The following is a 27,881-nucleotide window of genomic DNA, read 5'->3' on the forward strand; positions in this document are numbered from 1 at the left end:
TATTATAAAGAAACTGTTTACGACATTAGGATATTCTCATCCTCACCTTTGCCAGGTAATGCCAAATTACTTGGCTTCCCAAAATTGGCTGTAACGGTGCATAATGCAACCAGCAGCATATGAAAATCCATGTTCTAGATCTCATCAATACTTGTTTTTCCAGATTTTTATTTATTTATTCGTTGTCAGTTTGGTGGGTTAAACATTTACTTCACCTGAACTACCACTAAGAATTAGAGTTATATTACACATGAAGATTCACAGAACCCCAAATGATAATGCTTACAAATCTGTATTTTACTGCAGGAAAATAATACAAAATAATTGCAACAGAATTAAAGTACAGGTATGCATCAAAGCCAAAGACTGCTTTACAACAAGTCCAGGAACGATAAGCATGAATTCCAATTGTCCTCTCCCTGTAAAGGTCATACTGAATGCACTTTTGCGATCAGTCAGGAACCACAAGGATATACATGGCACACCTCAGAAAAAGGAAGCTCAACAGAGAGGTTCATCTCAGTCTTACACCTTCTTGATCAGATGGGCACTGTTCTTGCCATGTAAATAGTCTCAATGGCAGAAATTTCTGGGGATCTCACTATAACCAAGTACAAATCATTAGTGCCTTTGCTCCATGTAGTATTCATTCCTGACTTTTTTTTTTTTTTTTATGATGATGTCAGGAATATAAGAGGACCAGTGGAAACACAAAAACCTCTTAAGGCCTGATTTCAGAACTGGCAGTCCTCACTTCCACCTTAGAATATTAGCTATGCTGAGTACCATGGGTGATGTCAAATTTGAGGTACAAGAAAATATACCATCGCCCAAGTGAAGAAATTGCCAAGCCCTATGACAAATGGCGTTGATGTTAGGAAGACTGAAGAAGGCAGCTAGTTATGCAATCTACCGCATTCATACAGAGTTGTGATGGTTAATTTTCTGGGTCAAATTAACTGGGCCGCAATGCCCAGTTATTTAGTCAAACATTATTCTGAATATTTCTGTGAAAGTTTGTTTGCTTTTTCTGAAGAAGATTAACATTTAAATAGATAGGCTTTGAGTAGAGTAGATAGCCCTCCATAATGTGGGTGAATCTCTTCCAATCCTTTGAAGACCTGAATAGAACAGAAGACTGACTTTCGCAGAGCAAGGAGGAATTCCACTAGCAGATGGCCTTAGGACTTGAACTACAACCTCAGCTCTTCCCTTGTCTCCAGCCTCCTGGCTCATTCTGCAGAGTTTGGACTTGCCAGTCTCCATAATTGTGTGAACCAATTCTTTCAAATAAATTTTTTCTAGATAAATAGATAGATAGGCAAATATTTATGCCCTATCCTATTGGTTCTATATCTCTGGAGAACCATAATATGAGAGAGTTATTTTTTTTCTTTTTCTTTTTCTTTTCTTTCTTTCTTTTTTTTTTTTTTGAGAGAGTTCTTTTTATCTTATTTGTAGAATTATATCAGATTATTTTCCAAAATCCGCTTTATCATTTTGAATCTATTTTATCTCTTGGGATATATATTACTTAATATATTTAAATATATTTAACACTGTGTCTTTTGATATATTTAATATATTTAGCACTCATTTTTATGATTCCAAGATCTGAAGTCTTTGCTTATCTGAGCCTATAGTTTTTTGTACAGATCTTCATTTTGTATTATTTCTTTTTTCCCTCTGCCTCCTTTCAAGATTTTTTTTTTCAGCTTGGCTATGATACGCATAGGTGTAGATTTCTTTAAATATTTATTTACTTATTTGTTTACTTACTTATTGGTGTTTATCCTACCTGGTGTTTTCTGAGCTTCCTGGATACTTCTGATTTTGTGTCTGTATTAATTTTGGGAAATTCTCAGCCCTTATTACCTCAAATGTTCTTCTCATCCTTTCTTTTTTCTGATATTCCAATACATATATGTTCCACTTCCCATAATTGTTGCACAATTCTTATGTATTTTGTTCCATTATTTAAAATTGTTTTTCTCTTGGCATTTCAGTTTTAGAAGTTCCTATACACATATCTTCAAGCTCACTGATTCTTTTCACAGAAATGTCCAATTTCTTGATAGGCCCATCAAAAACATTCTTCATGTCTATTACAGTGTTTTTTATTTCTAACAATTATTTTGGATTTTTTTTTTTTAGAATTTCTATCTCTCTGTTCACATTACATCTGTTCTTACATGGTTTCCAGTTTTCCATTACTGTCCTTAACATTTTAATCAAAGGTATTTTAAATTTCTAGTCTGATAATTCCAAAATCTTTTTGGTTTTGATGTTTACTTTGTTTTTTTTAAATGCATTTTTAGAATTTAACATGCCTTATAATGTTTTGTTGAAAGTCAGAAGTGATAGATCACGTAAAAAGAACTGAGTAAATAGGTCTTCAGTATGAGGCCTATGCTTATGTTTAGGAGTTAGCCTGTGTTTACTGTTCGCTAAAGTTGTCAGAATCTGACTTTTCTTTTCTTTCTTTGTTTCTTTTTTGTTTTGTTTTGTTTTGTTTTACTGTCTTTGTTTTTAATCTCCTCTGATATTCATTGGGTTTCACAGAGGCTCCTTCTTAAATAGGATCTTAGGCTTCAGTTCTTTTAGTTGAAATATACTGTTATACAGAAGCTTGACTGATGTGGTGGTAAGGTCTAGGAGGAGGGGAAGCATTCTATAATCTTCCGATTGGATCTCTGTCTTTTAGTGAGCCTATGCCCCTTGGCTGTGACCCTCAAAAGTGCTAGTCAGCATTCTTCCTCTCTCTTAGTTAAACAAGAAGGTTACATGGGGCTGGAATGAGGTATTTCCCTTTCTCCAGAGTAGTTAGGCTCTGGTAAAACTCAAGTTGGGTAGATAATGGTAGAATAGTTTCCTTGGGCAATTAAAGGCAATCCTTTGTTGAAAAGAAGGGAATGAGCTGGGCATATTTCAAAATGGTCACTTTCCCCTGCAAAAGGAGTTTTCTCTAATCTTCACCTTGAGAACTGAGTAGGGCTCCTGAAGGTAAAACTCACAAAAGTGTGGGAGTCCCTTAAAGGCCAGGCCCCTGGAGCTTTAACTCCCAGGCTAGTCCACATTCAACCTCTGGTAATTCATCAATCACATTTTAAATGCTCTTGTGAGCACTGGCTCGAGCAGCAGGCTTCTGCTTTAGGTAAGCAGAAGGTAATGTGGTTCTTGGTATCCACTTCTCTCTCCAGTCTTGAGGCGGGGGAGGGGGGGAGGAGGGGGCACCAGTTTTCCCTTTGATCTCATTTCTCTAACGGATCCAAGGAGAGTTGTTGATTTTCAGTTTGTTCCGCTTTTTTCATTCAATCTCTTTATATGTTAGACCAGAAACCACTGGCATTATTTCTTCATGAGTTTCTTTTTAATTTTTCTGTAAGTTTATATTCCTTTGGAGTTTTATCTATGGAATTCTGTAATATCTAGGCTGAGAATGCATTCCTGGAGTGAAGATTTGCATTGCAGGGAACTCTAGCCCCCAAAATATTTTACGTAATTTCTTGATTCAGGATTCTTAGGTACTGTAGATCCTAATTTTGTGTGATGGATAATATGTAGTTTATTTTTTGGCGGGGGGTAATGTATAGTTCAGAACTTTCACTGACAACTTTTAAAATTTTATCTCACCTAAAATTCAAGGCTGTGATTAACAAGTTTCTTTGCTTTCTCCCTTCACATACATGTCATATGTGTGTGTGTATGTGTGTATACATGTATATATATGTTTTAATTCACCCTTTTTCTGTGGAGTATCCTATCAGAAATCCCAGATTTAAGCGTGACTGTGGTGAATCTGTACTTGTATGGGGCCAAAACTTTTTCTCCTCTTCTCCACATGCCTGTTGAAAGAAAGACTGTAGCTTACTGGAAATCTCTAGGTACTTTTACAAAAACCTCCATTTTATTACACTCTATTTCTGATCCCACTTTTTTTTTCTGTTCCCTGATGCTTCTCCCATTTTGTTGAGTAATAAAATATACATTTAAACATTAAATAAATTCATTTCCCATTTTTAATAGAAGGAATACATTCAGTGTGCGTGGCCCACAATATTGCTAGGATAGAGGTCTAGGTCAGGTTTTATCAGTTTTTTTTTTTTTTTAAGATTTTATTTATTTATTTGACAGAGACAGCGAGAGAGGGAACACAAGCAGAGCAGGGGGAGTGGGAGAGGGAGAAGCAGGCTTCCCTTCGAGCAGGGAGCCCGATGCAGGGCTCGATCCCAGGACCCCGGGATCATGACCCAAGCTGAAGGCAGACATGTAATGGCTGAGCCACCCAGGCACCCCTTATCAGTTTTATATACCAGAATTTTAAAAAATAATATTCTTTGGATAAATGCCTCCATGACTACAAAAAAATGTTAAAAGTCATTAAGTTAGAAAATCTCTGAATATTTCTTCATCTAAATTCAGCATTGTGGTTAAAGGTAAGAGCTTTGGAGCCAGACTAAGTAAGTTTGATTTCCAATTCTGCTAATCATTACCTTGAGTGTCCTCAGGGTAGTTACTAAAGCTTTCTGTACTTCAAGTTTTTCATCTGTAAGATGAACATTATGGTAACACCTACCTCATAGGTTCATAGGAGGGTTAAATGAATTAACATATTAAAAATACTTAAAGAGTTGACTATCACATAACAAGCTTTCAATAAATCTCAAGTATGACACTATTCCTATAGTTTATTTTTATTGTTATTTATAATCACTGCTGTTTTAGGATTGTTCCTGATTGGCTCTTATGTACTGAATTCTTGTGTCCTCCAAAATTCATGTGTTGAAGCCCTAAAATGTGATAGTATTTGGAGGTAGGGTCTTTGGGAAGTAATTATGTTTAGATGAGGTAATAAGGGTGGTGCTCTCATAATGAGATGTGTGCCCTTATAACAAGAGGAAGGGATATAAGAGCTCTTTCTCTCTCTCTTTCTGAGCCCACACTGAAAGAAGGAAGTTGTCTATAAGCCAGGAAGAGGTGCTCACCAGACAATCTGAAGACCCCTAAATCATGAATTTCCCAGCACTTAACTATAAGAAACACTTGTCTATTGTTTAAGCAATGTAGTCTATAGTATATTGTTACAGTAGCTAAGCAGACTATGATATTGCCTATTTAATGATCATCAGTAGATCTCCATTCTTGCATTAATATGTAAGAAAAAATTATTCATCTTTTTGGGATGTACTACCTGGCTAAAGTCATTGTTTCTAGATGAGATGAGTTGGCCATACACAGGACACCTGGAAGTAGACATTTTTGCCACATAAAAAAGTGAACACCCCCTTCCAGTATAATTGTCTATACTGTCTTATGAAACTACTTTGTTCAAAGCTGATATTTTCCTTTCATCTAAGGACAGAATTGCATATTCTTTGTAGAGTTGAAGCTTTCTAGCTGTCCAGAGACTGAACAGCTGTACTAGCATTTCCTGGTTTAATGTTTTTATACCCCCAGGCAATAAAAGGCAACTTTCTAAGTATAATCAGTGACATGTAACAGATTGGTCTCTGACACATCTACCTGGACTTGTGCTCCTAATTTTTCCCTAGCATCACAGCATCACATCTCTGAGAGCCAAAACTATCCATGCCTTCTCACATTCATTTATTCATTCACTTCATGTGTGTTATTTACCAGTTTTACAATATGTGTTGCGCTTGGCATTTGTGACCCTGTGTTAAGACAGAATCCCTCCTCTCAAGGAAGTCACAGTCTAGTGAGGAAACTCATCCAGAACAAGAACATGTACACAGACTATGGAAGCCTATGGTTGCCTGTGGGGTGGGGGCCAGAGGGAATAAAGGCTTCACTGAGTGGAAGTGATATTTCACTTAGCTACTGGAGAGAAAAGGAAATACTTTTTCAGCAAAGTGAATATTATATGCAGATATATATGTGTCAATCATTTGGAATAATATGGCATACTTGGGCATACTTGGGCTTCAGTGAGCAAACCCATATGACTGGAGTGTAGGATGTGTTTGGGGGAAGAGGCGCAAAAATTGAATCCGAAAGTTGTATGGAGAGAAGAGACCCCATATGCTAAGGTTTGGGGCTTTGCCTTGGAGGAGGCAGGCCTTCATAGCAGAGAGTTAAGCAGAGAAGGACACAATCAAATTAGCTTTTAAGAAAAAGTTAGTGTAAAATGGGATAAAGAGTTCTCATGTTGGAGACCAGTTAGGCAGCAGCTATAGTGATCCAGGTCTGAGCGCAGGCAGAGTCAGTGAGGATATAAAGGGACAGATTTGAAAGACATCAACAGGCAGAAATGACAGGACTAGGTGAGTGATTATAAATGAAGGATGAGAAAAGCAGAGCAGAGTGTCAGAAAGGTTTCCCGTATGGATGGCATATTTAACTGGCGGAGAAAATACAAACATAAAAGCACAAGAAAAACACTAATTTGTTTTTAATTCTTTACAAGGAAAATTTGGGCAAGGATTGGTCAAGTAACCACAAAGGCCTTTGCAGCCTTGAGTTTCAGGACCCTCTGTGGCCCAGGCTTGCTGCTGTCCTGTCTCTCCTTAGAGCAGGCCCCAGGGACTCTACCTACTCCCTGCTCTCCAAAGCTGCCAATGTCAACACTGTCCCTGGAGGATCCTCTCCCCTTCAGCTTCCCTGCAGAAAGCAAGTCTCCTCGGCTTCCTCCTTCCTTCCATTCCCCTAAGACAAGTACACGGGATATTTTTTAAAATCACTATTAATCACCACACGGAAACAGAGAAAAGCAACAATAACAAACACAAGAGCCTTGTAATTACAAGGCTTAAGAAATCATACAGATTTCTTTATTCTTCTATTACTGAGAATGTAACAGAGAGCCAGTCTTCTCATTTTGTTCAACCTTTATTCTTAAGGACAGAGTTTAGCAATCTCCTCAAGGTAGTCTAGTGACAGTCCTTGAAGAAGAGGGCATGTTGACTACTTTCTCAGGAAAGCCCTTTTCTTTAAGCAACTGGCCTGAATTCCTTCACATCTGCACATTAATTCAACAAATGTTTATTGAATACTTGCTCTCCTCCAGGCATCCATGCTAAGCTGGGGATACAGTAGTGAAAATGACACAGCTCCTGCCCTGGGGGGCTTATCTAGCAGTGGTAGAAGAGATTGAATACATACGCATTTACTAGGTAGTGTCCTTTTCCTGAGTCAACAGTGTATTCAGGTTACCTTTATGGTGGCAGGAATGGTTTTCATTTTGTGTTGTTTGCTGCATTCCCATCACCAAGAATGTGCTTGGCACATAGTGGATGCACAATAAATATGCTTTGAATCATGGAATGTCCTATGCCTAAACCACAAAGATCTTCTATCATTTCCTCAAACGAACTAATCTCTTTTGTGATCAAGGTTTTCAAAAATAGCCCTATAAAAATAAGATTCCTCATATTCATAAAACCATTATGAAAAAAGTAATTCATTTATTGGAAGTGATTTTACTTCCTTCATGACTTCATTCCTGTTCTGTGATGTGTATTACAAATATCAAGTAGTGAGTTGCACTAGGATTTATCCTGCCTGCTATAGGCCCTCAACATGGGGGATGGAGAGGTAGGGGAGGAAGCAATTGTTATGAGGACTTCAAGACATTACCAGGCTTCTTATACTGAGTTTAGTCTGTTTTGGGTCCATACTTGAGGCAGATTGTATTTTCCAAAAATGACAGATTGTATTTTCCAACAATATCTCCCAACACACATGCTCTTCTTCCAATGCGGTTTTGACACTCCTCCCATTAAGAGGTGGGGTCTCAGTTCCCTTTCCTTGAATCTCGATGGGCTGGTGACTATGACAAAAATTATGCTACATGACTTCTGAGGCTAGGCTACAAAGGCAACTTAGGTTTGGCCTGGTTCTCTTGGGGCACTTACCTCTGGAGCCCTGAGAAACCATCTTAGCAGTCTGGCTTCGAATCACCATGCTGTGAGGAAGCTCAAACCAGCCTACAAGGAGCAACTAAGTGCAATGGGAAGATAGTGAAACTGCCTGAAGAGAGATGCCCATGTAGCTTCTGGCTTCTTCAGCTCCCTGTTGTCCTAACACCCACTTCTTCTTCTTTTTTTTTTTTTTTAAGATTTTATTTATTTGACAGAGACACAGCCATCGAGAGGGAACACAAGCAGGGGGAATGGGAGAGGAAGAAGCAGGCTCCCAGCAGAGCAGGGATCCCAATGTGGGGCTTGATCCCAGGACCCTGGGATCACACCCTGAGCCAAAGGCAGATGCTTAACCACTAAGCCACCCAGGCTCCCCCTAACACCCACTTCTGATAACAACCTCCTGAGTGACTAGAGCCAGAACTGCCTAGCTGAGCCTTTCCCAAATTCCTGATCCATAGAAACCTTGAAATATAATTATTGTCATTGTTAAGCCACTGTTATTTTTTAGTGACTTGTTACACAGCAGTAGATAATTAGAAGAAATAGTTACTATTGAGTCATTTTCACTCAGTACTGTCCGGCATGTAGTATCATTCAGTGCCCAGTACTCATTTCTTACTGAGTTTTTAACAGGACTGCAGTATATATTCATTCTTTCTTCCTGTCTTTCTTTCTTTTTTTCTTATTTTTTCTGTCTTTTTTTTTTTTTAAAGATTTTATTTAGTTATTTGACAGAGAGACAGCCAGCAAGAGAGGGAACACAAGCAGGGGGAGTGGGAGAGGAAGAAGCAGGCTCCTAGCGGAGGAGCCTGATGTGGGGCTCGATCCCAGAACGCTGGGATCATGCCCTGAGCCAAGGCAGACACTTAACGACTGTGCCACCCAGGTGCCCCTTATTCTTTTTGCTTTCTCTGAATGCTCTTTTCCTTTTGTTCTGTAACCGAAAGATGCCCCCTGAGAAAGCTGTTCCCCACTTCTCTCAGCCACAGACTAGATTTCTCCCAATTCTATATACCTTGTGACATTTAAATGGTGTCTATTCCCTCCTAACGCCCCATTGTTTCTTTCAAACCATTTTCTTCCTTCAAAGACTCCAATTTCTTGGGGTGCCTGGGTGGAAGAGTTGGTTAAGCAGCCAACTCTTGGTTTTGGCTCAGGTCTGGTCTCAGGATCATAAGATCAAGCCCCACGTAGGGCTCTGTGCTCAGTACTGAGTCTCCTTCAGATTCTCTCTCCCTCTGCCCCTCTTGCTCATTCTCTCTCTCAAATAAATAATTAAATAAATCTTTGAAAAGAAAGGCTCCAACTTCTTTAATGTTCATATTATCAGATATCATCATCTACTTCTCCTTTTTGGTGTTGTCATTTATCATTTCAGTCCTTCCTTTCCATTTATAGATGAACATTCCTTTTCACTATCACTTTAGTCATCATTTTTGACCCTCAACATGAACAGAACAGATTTAACCAACATACTGACCTCTCACATCTTCTAAGTCCTTCACCAAAAATATCTTCCACATCACTTCAGCCTCTCATGTGCTTATACTCTGTGATTTACACCAGTTGCTCTCTCTCTCTGTCTTCCTCTCCCTCCCTACCTCTCTCTCTGTTTTTGCCAATTTCTGTCTATAATCAATACCTCCTTTCCTTTCAATTATTTTTTCTTGAACTCCCACTCAAGCAATTATTTAATGTCATTGAGTTTTCTAATCCACATCTTAGCTAAGTGAGCTTGGGCAAGTCATCCAATCTCTCTATGCTTCAGTTTTCTGTTTGTAAAATTAGGAAAATAATGATGCCTACATATCAGGATTGTTGTGAAAAATAAGCAGTTACTATATGTGAAGTCCTAGAAGGGTAGAAAATAAGCTCTGTATGGTATTAGCTATTATTTTTCAGGGTTAGATACAGTCCTACATGCTGGAATAATACTTTATGTATAGCTCTATCACAGCTCTAATCACACTGTATTTTATTTGTATGTTTTCCCGCTGAGTTGGGAGCTCTTTGAGGATGGGTATATACTCTTTGTTCTCTTGAGTAGATAGCACAGTGCTGCCCAGTACTTATTAAGCATGAAATATGTGTTGGTTGATCAGTTAATTCCCATGAGATATACAACGTCACTATCCTGTGTCTTCCAGTATGAAAAAGTAATACATTATGGTGTCACGATTTCTCAAAAACCTGAGAAACAAATAAAGGAATACAAAAGTCATTCTTAAACTATTAGGTCCATGCTACCAAGAGCAAAGAAGAGTGATTCTGAAAAGAAAATCTGATTCCAAAGTTGCTTTGCTTTATTTAAAATCTCAATATATTACAGTAATTAAACTGCTTCATGACTTCATCGAAATCCTGTAAGGCTTAATTAATGTCTGTAAAGCCTTTTGCAATCCTCAGATGAAAGCACCAGAAAAGTATAAGGAATCATTATTATTATCACTGATGCCATCTTAAATGACTGCAGTTTATTTCACTTGGATTTGTTGATTAAATCCTAGCTATGACCATGCAGAAACACAAGTAAAATTCATTCCTTCAATGCAACTCAGTTTGTCTTATTTAGAAGGTTAAAGACATATAAATATGTAATTTTTCAGTGCAACTGTTTTTCAGAGACAATACTTAAAATGATGTTAAAGGAGGGATAAAAGCAAAGCATGAGACTGGGCCATTGACCTCAGCTATACCATCTTGCAAAATGTCTTCCCATGAACTTGGGAGTCAGACAGACCTGGGTTGGAAACCTAGCTCTATAGCTTACCTTCTTTGTAACTTAAGGTAGATAGCTTAGTGTCTCTGCTTCCCCCACGAATCTGTAAATTTTGTGGACACAAGGGCTATATCTGTCTAGTATAAGACTCTTACCAAGTGCTGAGCATAAAGTCTGGCACAAAGTTAAGTGTTCACTATGTATTTTTTTAATCTATAAGAAATTGTACGTATAACTATTCACATTAAACAGTTAAAATACAATGTCCCAAGCATTTGAAAGCTTGATCACCTCATCTTTTGAAGTGCAATCATTCCATCATCCACATGAACTTGTTCCCGAAGAGTTCTAGATAACTGTTTTTTCCTGTGTTGTTTCCATGACTGACAATTCTGATTTTGAAGGATACTCAATCATGAAGTCATAGGAAAGGCTTTACCTAAGATGTTATGTTCATCTATTGCTGCATAAAAAAACACCTCAAACTTTAGTAGTGTAAAACATCCATTTTATTACGCTCACAATTCAGATAGGTTAGAATGGGAATGTCTCATTCCTGCTTCCTGATGACTGGGAGTCAGTGAGTGTGATTCAAGTGGATTTACCTGGGATAGATCAATGAGGGCCATATGTAAAAACCTCTGTTTTATCAGGTGCATGCTTCAGTTCTTCTCTATATTGTGTCTCCTGGGGCTAAAATGTCCAAGAGTGCATCTTAATTCAAAATTCTGGTCCCTGGGTTGGTATGTCTGAGACAATTGGGGCAAGCTGGTATCCTCTCTCCGTGCAGCCTCTTCACATAGCCAGCTTGGGCTTCCCTAAAGAATGGTGTTCTCAGAACTTCTTATGTGACAATTGACTTCTCTCATGGTGAGCATTCCAAGAGGTATAGACGGAAGCTGCACAGGTTCTTATGACCTACCCTCAGAATTCCAGAATACCACTTTTACCACATTCTGTTTTTCAAGCAAGTTACCAAGGGCATCCCAAATTCACAAGGAAAAAAATTAGACTGTACTCTCAATGACAGAAGTTGCAAAGAATCTATATTCACCTTTTATCTTCCTCATAAGAGAAAAAATATTTCTGCCTTAATTCCTCAGAAATCTAAAAATCAGCATGGAGACTTCTACTCTCTTACTCAGACTTCCTTACAATGGGTAGTTGCCTAATCTACTTCAGAGGGTTAAGAGAGACAGGTTATAAACTTGGTTCTGCCACTTATTTTTTTTTTTTAAAGATTTTATTTATTTATTTGACAGAGATAGAGACAGCCAGCGAGAGAGGGAACACAAGCAGGGAGAGTGGGAGAAGAAGAAGCAGGCTCATAGCAGAGGAGCCTGATGTGGGGCTCGATCCCAGAACGCCGGGATCACGCCCTGAGCCGAAGGCAGACGCCCAACGACTGCGCCACCCAGGCACCCCGGTTCTGCCACTTATTAATTAATTGTATAACTTTGAATGTATCTCTTCATCTCTCATCTCATCTCCTCATCTATCCCAGAGAAAAATCATGTCTCTTCCATTCATTTTGCTACATTGTGGGAAGGGGAGATAATGAAGGAAAAGGTGATAAAAATTTAGAAAGCCTACGTGGCTGTCAGATATCATTGTTGGTAAAATTCTGGAAAGAAGCTATAGTCACTAGGCTTTCCAAGCGTAATTGGGAAGAGTTAGCTTATTCGATGCCCCGAGTTACTGGATTGATTAAGATTGAGGCTGATGGTGACCCAGGGACCAAGGCATAGTTCATTCAGTCTGGAGATCACACTTCAGCTTCGGGGTTGAGGCCTTGGTCATATCTGGGTCTGTTTGTTCAAGGTTCTTAGTTCTCCCAGCGGTGCTGTCTCTGTCTCAAATGGGAAGATGGATAAGGTGATAACTTGAGATGTCAGTAACTAGTAAAACCATCCAACCATTTTGCATCTTTTTGTCAATTTAAAGTTTCTTTGATTATGAAAATGAACTCTGAATCATTTGTTTATTGTGTGAACAGAAGACCTGTAAGGCTCTAATTCTTGCTAACAACCAGCTGGGAAAGGAAAAATATATCTGAGCAAAGTCCATATGGCTTAAAAGTGTTGTATTAGCATGTGGTTCTCAAAAATATGTGTTTTCCCTTCATTTTGTACTTCTGAGTATGTTTATCACTTTTTAAAAACTTGTATATTCTTGGATTATTTCCAGAAAAATTAAGGTTGCTTGAACAATGCTTAAACACAACAAATATTTGAACCTAATAAGACAATATGGTTTAGAGAAAATGGCAGAAGTCTAGTTGCAATGCTTGGGATAGAACTTTTTGAGCTTCATTTTTCTTAAGGCAATGAGGGCAGACTATTTGAATTGCTCAGATTTTCATGGCACTTCCCCCCCTCCCAAATATGTGACCATTGTAGAGTTTGAAACTGTATAATCATACACTAAGTCCAACTTTAAATTCAAAAAGTGAGATTGTCTCTGGCAAATTTCTGTTGTGACAGAATACCAGAGGCCTTGACTTGACAGAGACTTACTAGGTGGTAAAATCTCCCTAGAATCATTTATGATCTGAAACAAGTGAAAAATACTAAATTCAAACAAGCCCCCAATATGTAGATTCTCTCAGCCTCTCCTAAGCCCAGACTCCTCTTCCTGCATCAAGATTATTCTCAGGCACACCTGGTTGGCTCAGTTGGTTGAGCGTCTGCCTTTGGCTCAGGTCATGATCGCAGGGTCCTGGGATCAAGCCCCACATTGGGATCCCTGTTCAGCAGAGAGTCTGCTTCTCCCTCTCTCTCTCTGACCCTCCTTCCCGTTTGTTCTCTCTCTCTCTCTCTTTAAAAAAAAAAAAAAGATTATTCTCAGACCTCCTTGCCACTGAATCCCATGTCCAGTTTCCAGCTCCATTTTCATCTTCCTTGTCTTTTGGAAGCATTTGACCTTGGTGACCAGACGCTTCTTATGAAAACTTCCCTTCCTTTTATATCTGAAACACACAATAGATTTGCTTGTTACTGCTCTGGTTAATTCTTCATAATCTCTTTCATGGCATTTCCCTCTATTGCCTAGTTGTGAAATGTTTATGTATTACAACCCTCTTCACTATGCATGCTTCTAGAATGATCTCACTCATACTCAAGGCTTCAATTATCATCAATTTGACATCTATCCAATAAATATTTATTGAGTGTGTTTTGTCTTCCAGAAACTATAACCTCATGTCCCAAATATAAATCTATAGCCTAGTCCTTTATGCTGAACTCCAGACATGCATATACAACTGCATACTAAATTTAGTCATTCGCAGGTATATGACTCCAGAGTGCACTGGTCATGGCCTTTGTGAATGGTGCTCCCAGGAGTTGTGCATCTCTGTGTCTTTCTTAATGCATGACTCAGAATCAACCTGTTCAAAATTAAACTCATCTTCATTCCCAAATGACTATTGCTCCTTTTGTGTTCTTTTTTTAAAAAAAGATTTTATTTATTTATTTGACAGAGAGAGAGACAGCCAGCGAGAGAGGGAACACAAGCAGGGGGAGTGGGAGAGGAAGAAGCAGGCTCCCAGCGGAGGAGCCTGACGCGGGGCTCAATCCCAGAACTCCGGGATCACGCCCTGAGCCGAAGGCAGACGCTTAATGACTGCGCCACCCAGGCGCCCCCGCTTTGTGTGTGTGTGTGTGTGTGTGTGTGTGTGTGTGTGTGTGTGTGTGTGTTTAAGCTCAGGGAATGAGATTGGCAAGTGGTGAAATCACTCTGAGTTGTCAGGATCTTCAACTTAAAAAAAAAGAGAGAGAGAGGTAACACAGTCGACCTTAAAGCAGTATAAAGATTAAGTGAAATAATAAATGTAAAACATTCATTCTGGTGTCTGGCATATATGAAGCACTCGATGTTTATTACTCTCTATCCCTGTTGATGTCCAAGCCAAAAACTAGAGCCTCGTCTTTGATTTAAAAAAAAAAAAAATGTTTTCAACTTCTTCAGCAAGTTCAAACAAAATTGCATCTTTTTATAAATTTTCAGTCTCATATATACTCTCCTTGTGTTATCACTATCTAGCTGACACCACCATCATATTTCCTTTTCATTCTACCAACTGGTTTCCCTAATCCCGGCTATGCTCCACCTCTACCCCCATCTCTTTCATACTGTTCCTTCATTGAACTGTCAAAATACTTATTACCTATGTGGCCTGATCTGTTTGATACTCAGGCTTTTCCATGGTTTTCAGAGCAAAAGACCAAACTCCTAAACTTGGCATGGAAAGCACTTCATGACATGGCCTTTTTCATCACCCTCTCCCCACACTCTTATCCAGACAAACTCAACTACTTTTAGTTCCCTTGTCACTTGCTGCTTCTGTTGCTCAAAATGCTCCTCCTTCAGTCTCTCTCTGCTGCTTATCTTTCAGAATTTAACCATCACAAGTTATGTCTTCCAGGACACTCTCCCTGGACACTGAGACTGGGTAAGATTTCTCTGTCTCTTACATCTAGAGATATTCTAAGTTCCCTGAGGCAGAAACTGTACCTCATCCATCTTTGTTATTTCCAGTGCCAAGCAAAGAGCCTGAAAAACATATGTTTGTGGAAGCAACGAATGAATGAAAATTGTATTATTCAACTGAAGGCTATGCAGGAAACGATCATAGCTGTTACATCTGTATAATTATGGAGAAAATTGTTTTGACTGTTTTAGCTTGGTGGTGGTAGTGGTAGGGGCAGGGGACAGCTTAAGGCCAACCTATGCTCCTCCTGGGATTCTAATGGATCTGAGGCTGTTTACAGAATGGTGGTACTGTCAAAGAGAAACTTATTTGTGTGAGATACTAAGGAGCCTTGATTGGGTCACAAAATCTTATGGCATTGTTTCTAAAAAGAGCTTCAAGAAGTCTAAAAAAAATTTTTTTAAGTTTTATATATCACTTGGATGATATAAATAAATACAATGTATTGTAAGAACATATCAACTTATAATTGGTTAATACAAGAATTTTTAGTGTCAGCATTGTTTTTATATAATGCTATTTTAATTATTGTGTGCTAATGAGAAGGAGAAAAAAGGAAGAAAATGATTTAATACGTAAACATTGCTTTAATGCAAAATGTAGGCCAATTTACATTAAGGCTCATCAAGTGGAAAAACAGTTCACGATATTGTGGAGAGTGGAAATGATGGAGGAATTTTATATATGCTGCTTTTTAAAAAGCACAAACTGTGCCATGGCACATCAATGTCACATTCATATTACAGGAATTTAGTTTCAGCAAAACAACGTCATCCATCACAATACATTAATGCTGTTACTTTTAGATATTTTTTCTTTGCATTTAATTTATAAACTTGTTTTTGCTTTACATTATAAAAGAGCTTTAAACATATAAATATTTCAGAAATGATACAATAAAAATAACTTAGTATAATGCTAGAGACCTGAGAGATTATCTTCCTTGAAATAATTTGCACTTTACTCCAAATGGAAAAAGACTCTGTTAATGAAAAAAGGATCAGGGCATCACAGGCCTACTTGGGAATAAAAGCTTCCTTGTCAGAGTAAAATGATTTATCACTTAGCCTATCATATGCATACATGCACAGATATCACCACACACCATCCCCAAACATACAGTCAAGATACAAATACATATACATAACACAGATAGATACCTCCACACATGAATGTGCTCAGCACACAGTTACACATCTATGTACAATAACACACATGTGACAAACACATATGTATCACAAATAACTCCATGCACAAAGGAAACACATACACACATTCACACACATCCTTCCATGGATTTATATCTGCATTAAATAAAGAGAGAATAAGTACAATCGAGAAAGCAGTTTCACTGCTTTTAAGAACAAGACCTCCGGAATTACATTACCAAGCTATCAAGTCCAGCTCTGACCCATCCCAGCTGAAAAGCCTTGGACACGTTTACTCAACGTTCAGTCCCTCACTTTCCTTACCATTGTATTGGGAAGCATAGTGAGCACTTAGCTCACAGAATTGTTCAGAGAATTCAATGCATTATTTCAGGTTAAGAAATGTAACACAACTTTGACACATAAGAAGGAATCAATGAATAGTGACTTCCTTTTAAAAAAATAATATTTTGATGAACAGAAGGCAGTGCTTTGGGATCCTATAAGGGTTGTGACACCAAGAGGTTCTCCTTCCTTTGTCAGAGAAAGTGAGAAGCATGAGGGTCATTCCTAACATCTTGCCATCCTTCATTACCCAAATTCAATTTGTCACCATGTTGTTGATTTTTTTGTTTCGCGCTGAAACTCAGATTGATGCATTTCTCTCTACCTTATGCAGGCTTAGGCAAGAGGCTAACTGCTTCCCTGCATATATTCTGTTTTCCCCACTTCAAGCAGGGAGAACTTTTTCATAAAGTAAATATGACCATGTATTTCCTGTAATACTTTCATGATTTTCCATTGTTCCTAGGGTGAAGCTTTGCACAGTATAGTCCCTACCTCATGGTCTTTCCTAGCAGGACAAGATACTTGCCTCTAATGTGTGATACTCACCTACTGAGAGTCTCATAGAACATGACCTGCTTTAGCTACCCATTGTAACCTTGTCATCCAGTAGAAGGTTCTCTACATGTTGACTGGCTGGATGAGCAAAACACAACATTGCCTTGACCTTTCCAAACCATGACACATTACCAGAGAGTTGTGAAATATAGTGTGCAACAGAAAAACACTGATGCCTGATATGGTAGGAGAGTACTCTCTGGTATATGGAGTGTCTGGTCAAAGTTGGTAGTATATAGTGGTATTACCACCATATACCACTGGTGATTCATCATCAATGTGTGTGGGGAGTGTTACCAATGAGAATGTCAGCAGTGACCAATTAATATACTGGTTTCCAATGAAGGGAAAATGGATTAAGAGAATAGGTATTTGGGGTTTGCTTACTAACTTGCTTGTTTTATCTGTGATTTCTGAAAAGATTTATCTGTGAACACAAATGAGATTCCTCCTGGCTCTTTCTAGTTATATATAGTGGGATCATTATAGCAGAATGGGGGGTCTGTAAGATCCAGCAACATGGTTGCTACATAGCTGCATCTCACTTTTTTACCAAGTGAAATAAAAAGGCCTGGTTCTCTGACTTGCATACTAATGGGAAACTATACTTACATATCACAATTAACATAGATTATTGAGGTCACAGATGAATACCCAGCACAGTTTCACAGATCACTTAGCTTGGGCCACAACAGCAAATGATGATGAAAGAAACGTCCTTGCCTTATCAGCTCTAGTTTCCCTTGGTTCCATGAAGACGTACTTGCCAGGGCCAAGGTAGTCTAAGAATGCCTAGAAAAAATCAGCATTAGGTTTGAGGTGCTGCTCACATATTTCCTCACGTGTGCCCTTTATTTGGCATGAGAAGCACTGGTGGTTCTTATCTGAATATATTTGATGAAAGAGGATATATATTCAATTTGCCAAATCTTTGTCAGCATACTGACATCTTTGGTCCAAACATCCTCTGCTCTTGTACCCCTTCATACTATAACCCACTACAGATATCATCTTAAAATGTACTGTAATCTAAATTTTCGTTGAATATTTTTCCATTGACTTATTTTTTTCCCAAGATTTAAAAATCTTATTTCTGGTGTACAGTCAATTCAAAGTAGTTCCAATACTCCATTCTTGTGTATTAACTTCATTTTCTCTCCGGCTTAACCTCATCCTATAAAGTAGTTAACGATCTGATAACTAACAGTTGAATGCACCGGTAAACTCTGATATTTCAATAATTCCTCTGTGAACTTTCTTGTAAAGTGAACAATCTCCACGTAATAAAAATGATCCTCCCCAGTTATTGTATTATGGATTTTAAGAAACAGGAAACTTTTTTAAAGTAGTTGGCAAATAGTAGATTTTCTTTAACTGATTATGCATATACTTACTAACAAGAGTTCTTGTGAACACTATATATACATTGCTCATTTGTTCAGAATTAACATATTTCCCTTAACACTAAAATAACCAGAAGGAGATTTATTTTCTTTCTCTTGTCACTTCATAATTCTGCTTTATAGGGGGTCAGCATTCATACTGCTATAAAGAAAAAATATGTTTTCCATTTATTTAGGTACAGTTTATCAGATTTTTGAGAGGTGGTAATGATTGATAAGTCAATGATTTCCCAAGAATCATTTTGTTATATGATGTGGTTATGTTTCACCTGCTTTAACTAGTCTACAAATAGTGCTGACCCATCCATTACTTCACCGATTCATTTATTTATCAATTTCCTGTGCAATTATCATGTGCTAGGTACTGTCTTTTAACAGCTTTATTGATTGGTACGATTGACAAACAATAAATTACATACATTTAAAAAGTATATATTTTTGCAAGTTTTGACACGTACTTATCACCCTGAAACCAGCACCACAACAAAGATAATGCGCACACCCATCATCCCCAAAGGTACCCCGTGTGCATGTCATGTCAGTGCCCCCCCTCACCAAGCACCCTTTGGTCTGCTCTGTCAATAAAAATCAATTGCATTTTCTAGAGTTTACATGAATGGAGTTATGTAGTATTTAGTCTTTTGTAGTCTTTCATTCAATGTGATTTTCTTTGAAAATCATCCACGTTTTCATATGTTTCAATAGCTCAGTCCTTTTTAATGTTTAGTCCATTGTATGGATGTACCGCAATTGCTTTACCCATTCATCTCTAATGGGCGGATGGGTTAATTCTGGTTTTTAACTCTGGTAGATAAAGATGCTGTGAATATTCAAATACAAGTGTTTGTATGAACCTATGCTTTCCATTCTCTTAGGTAAATAAATGCCTAGCAGTAGGATGATTACATAGTAGGTATATATATTTAATTTTTAGGAAAATGCAACTTTTCTTAACATGATTTAAGCATTTTACATTCTCAACAGCACTGTATGAAATTTCATTTGTTCTGTATTCTCACAGCATTTCATAAGGTCAGTCTTTTACATTTTAGCCTTTCTAATATATGTGTAGTTTTATCTCATGGATTTAATTTGAATGTATCTAATAACAAATCCTTTGGAACATCTTTTCATGTGCTTATTTGCCATCCTTATTTTCTTCAGTGGTGAAATATCTATTTCATCTTTTTTCCCATTTGTTATTGGCTTGTTTGTTTTATTGTTGAGTTTGGAGAGTTGTTATATAGTCTAGATATAGTCTTTTACCAGTGTATATAATTGGCAAAAAGTTCTCCTAATCTCTAATTTCTGTTTTCATTTTCTGAACAGTGACCTTCAAGGAAAAGAAGTTTTTAAATGTTGGATGAAGTACAATATGTCAATTTTCCTTATATAGATCCTCCTTGCGGTGTTGTATATAAGAAATCTTTTCCTTTCAAAAGTCATAGATTTTTCTCTTTTGCTTTTTTCTTTGAAGTTTTATAGTTTTAGTTTTAATATTTAGGCCTATGATTCATATTTAGTTAATTTTTTTATGTGATACAAAGTATAGATTGAAGTTCATTCAGAGGCACATGAACATCCATTGTCCAGCAATATTTTTTGAAAAGACGACACTTTTTGCCCTGAATGGTCTTTGTACCTTTGTCTTAAAAATCAGTTCTCCATGTGTTTGCCATATATCCATATATTTCTGACTCTATTTTGTTCCATTAACTTATTTGTTTATCTTTATACCAATACTGAACTATCTTGATTAGTATAGCTTTATAATCAGTTTTGACACCTTCCCTTCCAAAGTCATTTTGACTATTCTTTACATTACGTTTTACTACATAGACTTTTACATTGAATCATAGAAGTAATGTCAATTTGTATATTTGCTGAGATTTTGATTGCGATTATATTAAATCTATTGTTCAATTTGGGGAAAATTGATATTATCACAATACTGAGTCTTTAGAAACATGAACATACTATATAGCGGTTTCCTCTTCTATCCAAAAGCAGAGGGTCCCTATGAAGCCTTTCGTAAGCCAAAATGGCCTCAAGTGAAGAGTATCCCCTCTTTTTAAAAGTTCGCATTAGGCCACTTCACTTTTACAAAAGACCTATATTAGGTTTTTGCTAACTGAAAGAAATCCAAAGAGAATTTTTGTTTTTATCAAAAAAGTCATTACCATACTGATATAGGTCTTTCATAAAAGCAAAACAGCCTGACGTGAACTTCTGAAAAAGTGGGGGATATATGCATCTCCTTTTATTTAGGGCACCTTTAATTTACCTCAACAATGTTTTATAATTACCATGTACAGTTATGCCACATATTTTCACAAATTTACCTCTATATATTTAATGTTTTCATACTATTCTAAATGGTATGATTTTGAATTTAAATTTTTGACTATTTCTTGCTTATCTATATACACATGTATATACTTCAATACAGTTGATCACTGTTTCTTGATTGCATACACTGTACCTTGTTCAACTGACTTATTAGTTCTAGTAACTTTTTGGCAGTTTATATATTTTCTACATAGATGACCATGCCAACTGGGATTTGCTCTTCCTTTCTAGTCCGGATATCTTTGTATTTTTTCTATTCCCATGTTATGCTGGGTCAAACCCACAGTAACATATTGAATAGAAAGTGGCACCTTTGTCTTATTCCTAAACTTAGAGGTAAAACATTTAGTTTTTCAATATTAATTGTGATATTAATTTTCTTAGATACTAAAGAATTTTCTTAGATACCCTTTATCAAATTCCAGAGGTTCTTTTCATTGCTGAGAGTTTTTATTTAATCAATAATGGATGTTGAAACCCATCAAATGATTTTTTTAATGTATTAAGATGATTGTGCTGTTTTTGTGTGTTTATTTATTTGCTTTTAATTGTGTTTTTTGTTTTTAGTTTGTTAAAATGGTAATTTAAATTGATTTTTAAAATAATAAACCAATTTTTGCATTTTTGGATAAGCCCCACTTGGTCATGAAATATTATTCTTTCACGTGTTACTGGATTCTATATTTTCTTTCTTTCTTTCTTTCTTTCTTTCTTTCTTTCTTTCTTTCTTTCTTTCTTTCTTTCTTTCTTTCTTTCTTTCTTTCCTTCCTTCCTTCCTTCCTTCCTTCCTTCCTTCCTTCCTTCCTTCTCTTTTTATCTTTACTTTTTTTTTTTCTTGAGAGGGTGAGAGGGGGAGGGACAGAGGGAGAGGGAAAAAGAATCTTAAGCAGACAGCTGAGTGTGGAGCCTGATACGGGGCTCTATCTCACAACTCTGAGATAATGACCTGAGCTGAAATCAAGAATTGGATGCTTAACCAACTGAGCCACCCAGGCATCTCTGGATTCTATTTTCTAAATTTTTTAAAAATAACTTCTTTTGCATCAAAATTCATTGCAGATTTTGGTCTGCAGTTTTTTTCTCCTTCGATGTCTCTCTCATTTTTGAACCATGGTACTTCTGACATCATAGAATGAGTTATGAAGTATTCCTTCATTTTCAATTTTTTGAAAGAATTTATGTAGATTTGCTGTTATTTCCCTTAGTGCTTAGAAGAATTCACCAATAATGCCATCTTGGCCTGGGGTTTTTTTCTTCATAATGACAAATTTACAATTTAAGTAAGTCAGCTGCTTAAAGAACTGTTCAGGTTATCTCTTTCTCCTTGCTTGATATTGATAGTTTGTACCTTTAAAATAAGTGGTCCATTTTGCCCGTTAATGTGTTTATTGGTGTAAAATTGTTCAAACTTTTCATTACCATTTTAGTTTCTGTTGAACTGATTGTAATATCATCTTTATTTCTGGTATGTAATTTTGTGTCTTCTCTTTTCCTTATTAATCTGTCTAGATTTCATCAATTTTATTGATCTTATCAAATAGCCAGCTTTTGACTTTATAATTCTGCTTTTATGTAAATGTATTTTTCACACCACAGTTAATTACTTTTGATGAAATATAATTTATAAGAATAATATCTTATATATTTAACCAGTGGCTACCATTTCTCAGGCTCTTAATTCCTTATTCTAGATCTTCATTTTCTTCTAGTCTCCTTTTCTTTTTGCTTGAAGTACTTCTTTTAACTTAACTTTTCTTATCATTAGGATCTGCTAGTATTGAATTATTTCAGTCTTTTATATGACTGAAAAATTATCTAGTCTATAGTTATTTTTAAAAGACTTTATTATGTATAAAATTCTAGGTTGATGATAGTTTTTCTTTCAATATATTATCTAGTCTTCTCACTAATATTGTTTCTGACAAGATATCTGCTATTATCTCTATTTTTGTTCTTCTATATATATTTTTTCAAAGATAAACTTTTTATTTTTAGAATTACCAAAAAATTGCTGAGATAGTGTTTCCATATACTGTGTACTCAGTTTCTTCTGTTATTCACATCTTTCATTTATATGGTAAATTTGTTACAATTATTGAACTAATATTGACATATTAATATTAACTAATGTCAATAGTATTTTCATATTTCCTTAGTTATTACTTATGTCTTTTTACTGTTTGAGGATCCCACCCAGGCTATCATATTATAGTCAGTTATTATTTCTCCTTAGGTTTTTCTTGGCTTTGAAAATTCATATGTGTCTCTGGCTGATTTCTCTTTACCATTGGTTGTAAACAATTTGATCATGATATGTTTTGGTGTGTTTTCTTCAAGTTGTTTTTTTTTTTAATAATTTTTGCTTGGGGTTTGTTGAGCCTCATGGATATGCTGCTTTATAATTATCTTCAAATTGGGAAAACTTGTGGCCATTATTGCCACAAATAATTTTTTGTGCCCCGTTCTCTCTTCCAAGAACTCATGAACATGTTAGGCCAGTCAATGTTTATTTTTTCATTCTGTTTTTATCTCTGCATTCTTTATGAATACTTCTTATTGGTATGTATTTAAGTTTACTATTTTTTCTTCTTCAGGGTGTAATTTCCCATTAATCCCATAAAGTATATTTTTAATCTCACACACTGTAATTTTTATCTGTAGAGTCTGACTTGGGTCTTTTTTTTTTTTTTTATATGTATTCTACATCTCCACTTCACATGTTCAATTCTTCCTTTAGCTTTGTGAACATATGGAGTACATTTATAATTGTTTTAATATCCTTGTCTGCTAATTCTAACATCTGTGTCACATCTGTGTCAGTTTCAATTGATTGATTTTTCTCTTTAGTACAGGTCATGTTTTTCTGCTTCTTTGAATGCCTTCTTATTTTTGATTTGGTGCCATACATGAATTTTCTCTTGATGGTTCTGATTTTTTTTTCTCTTATTGTAGTTCTATAAATATCCTTGTGCTCTATATTAGTACACAATTTATTTACTTGGAAACAGTTGAATTTTTCCAGTTTTACATTTAAGTTCTCTTAGGCAGTATTTGGTCTAGGAACAATTATTCTTTACAACTGACACAAACTCTTCTGAGTACTCCATCCAATGCTGTATGCATTACAGTTTTTTTTTTTTAATTTTTCCCCCAACCTGGTTATTAGAAATAGGCACTATTCCCAGCTTCTTATGAGTGCCAGGCACTGTTCCCTCTAATCCTCTCAGATGGGTTCTTTCTCTAGCCTTTATTAGGTTCCTCATGTGTATGTCCTGATTTTTTCTGTGTTGAATACTGGGGAAGGGCAAATACAGTTTTCTCTCTAGAACTCTCCTCTTTGAAACTGTTACATGAACCCTTCTACCTTTGTCCCCTTGAACTTACAGCACTGTCTCTATAACTCAGGTTGTCCACTGAGGCTACCTGGGCTCCCCTCCCTGTGCCATAGCCTGGAAACTGTCACCTTGTTCTTCTTGTCTCATTGATCCCTTCTAGATCCCCTCATCTACCTTATCTCTTAATGTTGGAGGAACTCAGGGACCACTTGTCTTTGCTTTCCTAACTCACTTCCTTGCTGTTATCATTTGTTCTTATCTATATGTTAATGACTCCCAAGTTTATATCCCTAGCTTGGATTTCTCCTGTAAAATATATACTTAAAGTGTTCAATATATTGCTTAAATAGGTATCTTAAGCCTAATATACTAAGATAATATGTCCAAATCTACGTCATGATCCCTGTTTCCTCCTCAGAAAACTGCTCCTCTTGAACTCTTTCTCATCTCAATTAATGGTCATACCATTCTTCCAGGTTCTCAGGCTCAAAACCATGGAGGAACCCTTGAATGAGCAGTTTCCTCCATACCTTCTACTACTTCCACAAACCTGCTGATTTTATCTTCAAAATATATCCAGAAGTGAACCATTTTTCACCACTTTCAATCAACATCATCTCTTATCCAGATAATACCTACTTCAATTCTTTATGTTATCTGTGTACAAAGAGGATGCATAGCAATGAAATCCAACAAATACTTTTAAAAGTACCGAACAGCCACAAGAATTATGTATCTTAGGATCCAGAGACTCAAAAAACTTTTTCACAAGAATGTTTTCTTCGAATATTTTGAATATACTTTTTTATTTTGAAATAATTTTAGATAATACAAAAAAGTTCCAAAGATAGTTTAAATTATACTTTATACTACTTATCCAGTTTCAGTTTCTCCTAATGTTTTCATTTTACATTATCATTGTATATTTGTCAAAACTAAGAAACCAGTATTGGTGTATTACTCTTTTTTTTTCCTTTCTTTTTTTTATTTTTAAAGATTTTATTTATTTATTCAACAGAGAGAGACAGCGAGAGAGGGAACACAAGCAAGTGGAGTGTGAGAGAGAGAAGCAAGCTTCCCGTGGAGCAGGAAGCCTGATGAGGGGCTCGATCCCAGGATTCCATGATCACGCCCTGAGCCGAAGGCTAAACTCCAAAAGGTATTTAAGTTTCTCCTGTTTTTATACTATTCTTTTGCTTCTGTCCTAGGACCCAACCAGAATACTACATTGTATTTAGCTGCCATGTCTCCTGGTTTCATCTGGTCTGTGACATTTTCTCAGTCTTTCCTAGTTTTTCATGACCTTGATAGTTTTGAGCAGTAAGAGCCAGGTATTTTGTAGAACATTCCTAAAATGTGATTTGTCGCATATATTCTCATGTTTAGAATGGTGTTATGGGTTTTGGGAAGGAATATTACAGAAGTGAAGCACACTTCTTATCACCTCATACCAGGGGGTACATGATATCAACATGGTATCATTGTTCATGTTGATTTTGATCGTAAGTGGTACTTGCCAGGATTTTCTAATGTAAAGTTACCATTTTTGCTTTCTACACTCTACTCATTGGAAGTGAGTTACTAAGTCCAATCTACATTTTGTATCAATACTCTGTGAGGAAAATTCGTTAATTTTCATTCATTTATTTATTTATTCAATCATTCATTTATATCAGTGTGGACATATATTTATTTTACACTGTGGATTATAATTCATTGTTACTTATTTTATTCAAATTATTTTAGCTTGACCATTGGGAGCTCTTTCAGGTTGTCTTCTATGTCTTTCTGACATAACCTTATGCTTGTTTTTGTTTGTTTGTTTGTTTTATTTTGTTTTGTTTTTCGACTACTTCCTGTCTAGTATTCCTATCAAGCATTTTACTCAAAAAAAAAAAAAAAAAGAAAAAGAAAAGAAAAAGGAAAAAGCAATAACAACTGAAACATGTTTAAGTTTTCCTAACACTATGCCCTTTATGAAAGCAGAACATTTGTCATTGGTTTCAATTACTTACTACAGCAAGATGCCTGGGGATAGCTATTTAATTGGGTTAAGATGCTCTGTTAAAGTGTTTCTTTTCAGTCTAGCTCAAGGCTGGCTGATGCTTCTGAATCTCTCAAGGCCAACCTACATAATTTATTTGAATTCCTTATGCTTTTATGGACACCAATGGTATCTGCCACAAAACAAGGAACTGTATCTAAACACACCCTCCTTTACATCAATATGCAAATCTATCTTTAGACTTAAAATTTTTATATTTAGTTGTACTATTCTTTACGAAATATGGTTTCCAAAATATTTCCTTTTAGTCAACCTGAGGTGGATGAAAGATGAGGCACATATAAGAGGTAAGTTAGATGTTCCAATGGATGATGGGGAACTCCAAAGTGCATGAGATGGTAAAACACATATGGTTATTTTTACATTTCCTCTTTTTTCATGTTCTCATGGTTAATAATAAGTGAATATGCCCAACCATGAGCCATTGCCCTGATAGATGTATTTGAATCTTTGTCATACAGATTTTTATACGGATGGGACCTCTTGCCTGTGTGACTGAGAAAATACAGTATAATATTTAAGATTAAGTTAAAAATCAATATTGTACACAATTATTATCTATCTATAAATTATTTAATAAATTCAGTAGGTTTTCTATTGAACTGTACGAGTTAACTACGTTAACATCACAGAATAAATGTTCAGAGTATACCTTTCTCCCATGTCATTTTATTTAGTCAAATGCTTTGGTTAATATTAAAATTAACCAATTCCAGATGTCAACAATTAAGTTCAATCCAACAAAACATTTAGTCAGGCACTTTCCGCAGACTGAGAATAAGACTTTACATAAACATGTGTAGTGGGTTTTGAGTCTATCTTAAGATAAAATAGTTGTGTTTAGTGACTAAACATATCATTACACAGATGCCTGATCCCCTTTTGCAGCTGTTCTTGCTGTTTTGGTTCTCCTTAGCCCCTTTGCTTGTCTTTCTTGTGGCTCTCCCTTAGTGTTGCACTATTTGGGGGAAAATCTGCAGATGAGGGGTTCTGGCTGATTTTGTAATGTGCCTGCAGAAAGCTAAGCTTGCATTGTAATGAGGTCAGATTTTGTTTCTAAGCAAGGTCACGCTCTAGGGTTGGTAGAACTCCAAGGAAAATCAAAGTGCTGAAAGAAACATCTAAAAGGTGGTGATTCAGTAGGTGGCACTCTCTCCTCCCTGCAAATCCTGATGTCAATGCCCAGATTCAGTCTGTCTTTCAGAGTAGATTTACAACATGACCTCTTTTGACCATTAGGGAATCTGGTATAGAATAGTTATCTGGGGAAGCAGGTGATGTTTGTTTGTAGTTTTCTTAGAATACAAGGAGATTTCCTTGAATCTCTGTGTCCCATCTAAACATGAGCTCTATATTTTTGTGTTGCTTTACCTAGAATTTCAACCTGATGAGCTGAGCTAACTCTGCAGGCACGTACGCTGCTGAAAACCTTTATTCTGCTTGGAAAACACTTTCCTTATTTCCGTATGAGTTTTCTACTTCTGATTATTTATGAAATTCTCACTTAGCTTCCAGAGTTGCACAGATCTCAAAATTAGCCTGACTTGTAGAAGCTTCAAATTTTAATGACTACCAAAAAATACA

At 36.4% G+C, this 27,881-nt stretch overlaps 1 protein-coding gene across 1 annotated transcript in view; it reads left to right on the forward strand.

The window, feature by feature from the left end:
• The window catches only part of LOC113266744 (cytosolic beta-glucosidase), a 647,115-nt gene extending 620,955 nt beyond the window's left edge, over positions 1–26,160 (forward strand). The window contains exon 8 of the transcript XR_008958384.1: positions 25,251–26,160. The gene's annotated coding sequence lies outside the window, so the exon portion shown is untranslated. The remainder of the gene's footprint in view (positions 1–25,250) is intronic.
• The last annotated feature ends 1,721 nt before the right edge of the window (positions 26,161–27,881 follow it).

This window comes from Ursus arctos, unplaced genomic scaffold (assembly GCF_023065955.2).
Source record: "Ursus arctos isolate Adak ecotype North America unplaced genomic scaffold, UrsArc2.0 scaffold_9, whole genome shotgun sequence".
NCBI classification, from domain to species: Eukaryota; Metazoa; Chordata; class Mammalia; order Carnivora; family Ursidae; genus Ursus; species Ursus arctos.